A 6,172-nucleotide genomic window follows, 5' to 3' on the forward strand; every position below is an offset into this window, starting at 1 on the left:
TTCATGGAACCAATGGATGTACCAACTTGCCTACAAACCAAGAATTGTCATTATTTGAGCATCCATTACATTACCCCCCCCCCCCCCCCCAAAAAACTGCTAGCACAAAGTTCCATGAGGAGTAATTATGCACTTTTGAATAAGCCTTGGCTTGATTGGGTATTGAAGATGAAATTCATAAATCTTAATATGGGCGCTTTGAAGATGTGAAGCAAGTTTCCATACTCATTTACTTGAATCGTAGCTCTTCCAATTGACAAGATATTACAATTTACCTCTAAAAATTCTCAAATCCAAGATTTTATCTACTAGGAATACTAGATATATGACTTGGCTCCAAGACTAAAATGTATTATTAGAGACAATGGCTTTGGTATTCTACATTTTAGTCTTGGACTAATATCATACTAGATGTATGACATGGCTCCAAGACTAAAATGTAGAATACATAATAGATTTTGATGAACAAAAGCTAAAGACAACAGGTGATTAGATTTACTTGCCAAGAATTGTAAAGAGCCCAAGTCATTGATAATCCAATTTCTAAGAGAGACAAGAAGAGCATAGATCACGTTGAAAAAGCCAAACTTAATCTCTAATTTTGCACGATATGTGTCACATACAAAGATTGTCTACATCTCTCTAATGTTTATTGAGTTTATTAGAGGCGATGGCTTTGATATGCTTCTAGGAATACTAGATCTATAATATAGCTCCAAGACTAAAATGTAGAATACATAATAGATTTTGATGAACAAAAGCTAAAGACAATAGGTGATTAGATTTTACTTGGCCAAGAATCGTAAAGAGCCCAAGTAATTGATAATCCAATTTCTGAGAGAGACAAGACAAGCATAGATCACGTTGAAAAAGCCAAACTTGATCTCTAATTTTGTATGATAGGTGTCACATAATACTCTTAGTTGCTAAGATGAAGTATGTTATTTTTGTAAACTAATCAACCATCACCAAGATGAAATTATATCCTCTGAATAAAGTTAATACAACAATGAAGTCCATGGATAAAGATAACCATGGCTTGCTTGGAATACATAATGGTTTAAAAAAACCATAAAATCAATAATGAACTTTCGCTCAATTTCACATTACAAGAATACACAAAGCCCTTTACTAGTTTCCACATTCTCAACCACCAAAAATCCCTTAAAACTAACTCAATAGTCTTATTAAACCCAAATAGCCATACTATGAAGAGATCATGTCCTTGTTTGAGTATTTTCACTTGCAAAGAATCATGATGACAAATATAAAGAGTCCTATTTAAGAGAGCCAACCATTCATATTCCAAAAATCTCTAAGTCTTTTCTTGGTTTTGATATAATTATTCTCTTATGTCCCAAGGGAATGAGTTTTTTTCTAATTTTCTTTTTTACTTTTGCTAAGAATCCAAAGACTTGTAGGGCTCTCATGGATAATTGCCCTTAACTTCAATTGCTCAAGTTCCAAGATTACTAAATTCTATTGGTCATGGGTATCCATTATCACCTTTTGATATTCGATAGATCTACAATTTATATATCTTCCCTTCCTCCTTGGTAGCAAGACCTAGAGATGACAACTAAGTCAAATCTAAATAGAAAACCCCTCCATCTTGCTTGTCAACAATTCAAGACAAAAGAAGTCGATAAATATTCCAAATTCTTGTGATTCATGTAGATAGTGATTTTATGAGGTGCATCTCTTCAAGTAGACCTCACCAAATCTCCAAGGTGCCCACAATAACTAAAAGTTCCTTGTTATGAATTTCATAGTTTATTTCTATTTAAAAATTTTGATTTGAAGTAAAAGGCTTCTGGATAAACTCAATTGTCATCACCAATCTATGACAGAATCAAACTAAGTATAAAATTTAAGATAATCATACTTCTTTCCCAATTTCTCTTTTTCAATAAGACTCTTTTTTGCCAAGATTAATGAATCTATCTCCATAATTAAGTGCTACAATGAATCTTCATAGATAAGAAAGGGAGCTAAGTTGAAGGCTTTCTTTAAAAAGCTTGTTCAAACTTTTCAATCTTATACATGTAGATAGTGATTTCATAAGGTGCACCTTCAAGTAGACTTCACCAAATTTCCAAGGTGCCCACAATAACTAAAAGTTCCTTGTTATAAACCTCATAGTTTATTTTTATAAAAAATTCTTTTGGAGTAAAAAGCTTCTGGATAAACTCGATTGTCATCACCAATTTATGATAAAATCAATCCAAGTATACAATTTAAGACAATCATACGTCTTTACCAATTTCTCTTTTTCAATAAGACTCTTTTTTGCCATGATTAATGAATTTATCTCCATAATGAAGGGCTATAATGGATCTTCATAGATAAGAATGGGAGGTAAGTTGAAGACTTTCTTTAATCTTTAAAAAGCTTGTTCAAACTTTTCAATCTCCAAAGAAACTTGTCCTTTCCGATCAAGTTGATAGAAAGGACAATAATATGAAAGTAATCCTTAATAGTAATCAATACTTGCAAAATCATCTCACATAAATAAAGGATTCTCCCATTCTAGAAAACTTTATTCCTTCCTTCGGTCCATAAGCCAAAATCAACATTAAATCAAAAACTCACTTTAATTTGAGGATATGAACATTCTTTGAACTTTGTATATAACTCTACTTCTCACATTTTTTTAAGACTAGTTAGACCTGGCTTAGCGATGCTTTGTGAGGGTCTTAGCATTGGTTCGAAGCAAGACCCTCACGAAGGCAGCAGACAACATTGGTTCTGTATGCGAAAAGAACTGCAAAGCAAGATTGTTATGAATCGGCCATGAGGAAGGAGATCAACGCCTCTGAGCGATCTGAAGAAGCCGGGCCTTGCGCATGATTCGCTACCTGCCTTGAGTTAGCGTGGCGATGATCGCGCCATCGTCTGTTGCCTCCAGCGCAAATCTATACACGATGCTCGTTCTAATAAAGTAATGCATCATCAGAGTCCGCTAAATTGCTAGCGCGAACCAGGCCCATGGCCACACATCATTATCAGACCATCAAGTCGAGAAGGACTGCCCGTGAGCTTTACTTCATAATCCTTCTCACCTGAGATCCACCAGATTAGCCTACGCTGACAGAACCACCAGAGACAAACTACCTTAAGAACCCTATTGAATCACTGCACTCTGAGGCCATCTACCATACCTACGCTATATTTACACCGGTTCGCAGGGGAGAAGGCTCTCAGTGACTTGGAGCTCAGCATAGCCCGGTTGCAGGCTGTTAAGCATAGCGTATATACAACAGTCTCATCGCATCATCAAGCCTTTCCATAGCTTCATCCTCGGTTTTCTCTCTCTCTCTCTCTCGCTACTGCAGCTCCTCCACCGATTCGCTTCTCGCTTCTGCTCGTCGCTTAACATTAGCAATTTCGTAACGTGCATATATAATGGGTTGCCAAGCCCTAACCCTAGAGAGAGGCGAATTGGTCGTGTTTCCTTATTTAAGCATCTGGTCACACCGTCCTTGCCTTCATCCTACCTCGCGTCATTTTGCAAGAAATGGACTCTCTACTAAATATACAAGTTACAAATGGAGCTTAAGAGTTCAGCAAGGCCATATGCCTTCACATTCCCATTGAGTTATCTCAATCTTGTACCATTATGATAGACTTGATTGTCCTAGATATGGGTCTCATTGACATCATTATTGATTGTGATTGGCTCAAAAGGCTTAGTAAATTTTTTTTGGATCTCAATCGTATATTTTTGAAGTTTACTTTGGAAAGGACAGCAAGTAACACTCAATAGCATAGAGAGGAAACAAATGGAAATAATCAACAAAAGGAAGACGAAGAAGAAAATAAATGCTATGGCTTGCATTTTCACACTTCTTCTTTCGAAGATGGATGAAAATCAACAATCTTCATCACCCAAGCAGTCTGATCCATTTCTATGTAAACTTTTGGACGAGTTTAAAAACATATTTTAGTCGTGGTACACCCACGCACACGCTCCTCCATGACTCAAGCATATGATCAACCATGTGTTGGCGGGTTACCACAGTATTTCCTTTACTATTGTGACACAGAATATGTTACAAATCTGTTAACTGGAATCTCCTTGATAATTGGAAGGAGAGTGCATGTCAATCCATCTTGCAAGTAGAGTTCTTGTTAACCAGTAGCTGTAAGTGCAATTGCCACATGTCCTCTGCAAAACAATGGTACACAATTTCATGCTTGGAGGCTTACCTAACATTTGGGAGGCTGCCTCACCAATCTACAATACAATTGTGGTGAGGCCATCATGATCTTTCAGCCTTATGATCTCCTCGTTTGCTCTAGCTAATTCCCCTAGCATGTATTCTTGCATAACTTCATTATCTCTACAACAAGATAAAGTATTGTAATCTCCATCATCTTCCAACACTAGTGATGCACACCCTAATAACATTCTATAACATCATTGATGTGTACTCCTCTATGAGATACCCATAGGCTAGAGGGGACATTGTTTGGTAGTTACTTGGACACCTCTCCATGAGCACCACCATGCAGACCCACTTTGGATACACAACCTTAGTTGATCGAATAATCTTCGAGCCTACTTTGCAACACAACACTAAGGCCTTAGCTAAAAGAATCAACTTGAGGGTTCATAAAATACGAAGGTCTCCTAGCCATCAATCTAATGTCCATCTAAGAAGGGTCACTTTATAACTAATCAAATGTGAGAGTGGGCTAATACCACACTTGATTCAAAGAGAGTTGAGCTATCTTTTAAACTTCCATGGCCATTAGGAGGCCATTAGGACCTACACTCAACCACACTCCGATTCCCTAAAATGATGTTAAGTCAATTAAATATCATACCAAACTAGTTGGACATGTTCTAATAGCTCTATCTAGTATTTAGGAAAGTTACTTGATTGATCGGGTCCACAGAACCATAGACTCTTACTCATAAGAACCAAGGTCTCCCACTTTCCTTGATAGGTTTGTTTTAGTTATCTTATTAACAAATCATATCACCACATTATGAAACATATAAAAACAACTTCTTCTATTTATATACAATGTTCATTACACATAATCAAGGTACAAGACATAAACAATTAATAATGAAACTGATTCCTTTTAATTAGGATTCAATTCCTTTATTACAATCTCGGTAAGAATCTAGACTTCCATAAAGCTATCTCAATCCCCACAAGGATGCTCAATCCCTCAAGGCAATCTCTTGACTAGCATTCGAGGGCATCTATCCCTAACTAGCGATGGGGATCAGGAAAATCTACATCCCTATTCTTGGCCACTAATAAGGGATTTACCAGCTCAAAGCCCCTCTAAGCTCCTCTATCTAAGGTGATGTTTTCACCACTTATTTCTCGACCATATCAAGCAATGCCTTTCCAGATTTATTTTAATCACTCCAATGTTTGTGTTGAACCTTGGGGCAAGTCCAAATGCCAATGGCTTCATTGGTCTCATGGATCCAACAACCATATATCCTCTTTCTATTGATCTCACAAATCCAACAACCACATATCCTCTTAAATCTTCTTACTAATTCACAAGCACAATCATAAAGTAAACATATCGATATAAGAAATACAATATTTTTCCATCAATAAATAAGATTAACTAAAGCAATACTTTTAACTCAAATAAAACTAAGTGAATGTAAAAGCAATCATCACTAGGAGGGCTTCTACCCCACTTGAGTTTGTTTGCATCGACCTTTGTAGCTCTATGGGCCACAACCTCTCTTGGAAAGGCCAAGTATATGATGCTAATCATAGACAACTTTAGTCATTATGTGTGGCCTTATTTTCTAGAGTACAAGAGTGAGGAGCACTCTTGTTTTTGCGAGTGGAAGGTATTTGTGGAGACACAGACTACTTCCAAAGTTCATGGCATAAGAGGAGATCATGATGGAGAGTTTATGTCTAACCTCTTTTCTTAGTTTTGCATGGATCATGGCATTCAGGTGAAATATACCCATCTAAACTCACCTTCAAAGAATGGTGTGGTGGAGTGTGCGAATGGGACCATGCTAGAGATGGCCCAATCAATGTTGCAGCATTAGGGTCTTCCTCATACCCTTTGGGGTGAGGTGGTGGCTACTATGGTTTACATTCGCAACCATTTTGTGACTTCTACAATATAGGAACATGACTCCGTACAAGGCTTTTTTTGGTCAAAAGCCTTCTAT

At 37.0% G+C, this 6,172-nt stretch overlaps 1 long non-coding RNA gene across 1 annotated transcript; it reads right to left on the reverse strand.

Moving 5' to 3' along the window:
* Positions 1-2,575: 2,575 nt before the first annotated feature.
* LOC148032622 (uncharacterized) lies at positions 2,576-3,513 on the reverse strand. The gene is made up of 2 exons (XR_015691761.1): positions 3,162-3,513; positions 2,576-3,062 (listed from the first exon to the last, which is right to left on the reverse strand). It is a non-coding gene; the product is annotated as an uncharacterized LOC148032622 (long non-coding RNA).
* Positions 3,514-6,172: the final 2,659 nt, after the last annotated feature.

The sequence above is a fragment of the Lygodium microphyllum genome, chromosome 8 (genome assembly GCF_053477565.2).
Source record: "Lygodium microphyllum isolate KBCC chromosome 8, Lygodium_microphyllum_v1.1.10, whole genome shotgun sequence".
NCBI lineage: Eukaryota > Viridiplantae > Streptophyta > Polypodiopsida > Schizaeales > Lygodiaceae > Lygodium > Lygodium microphyllum.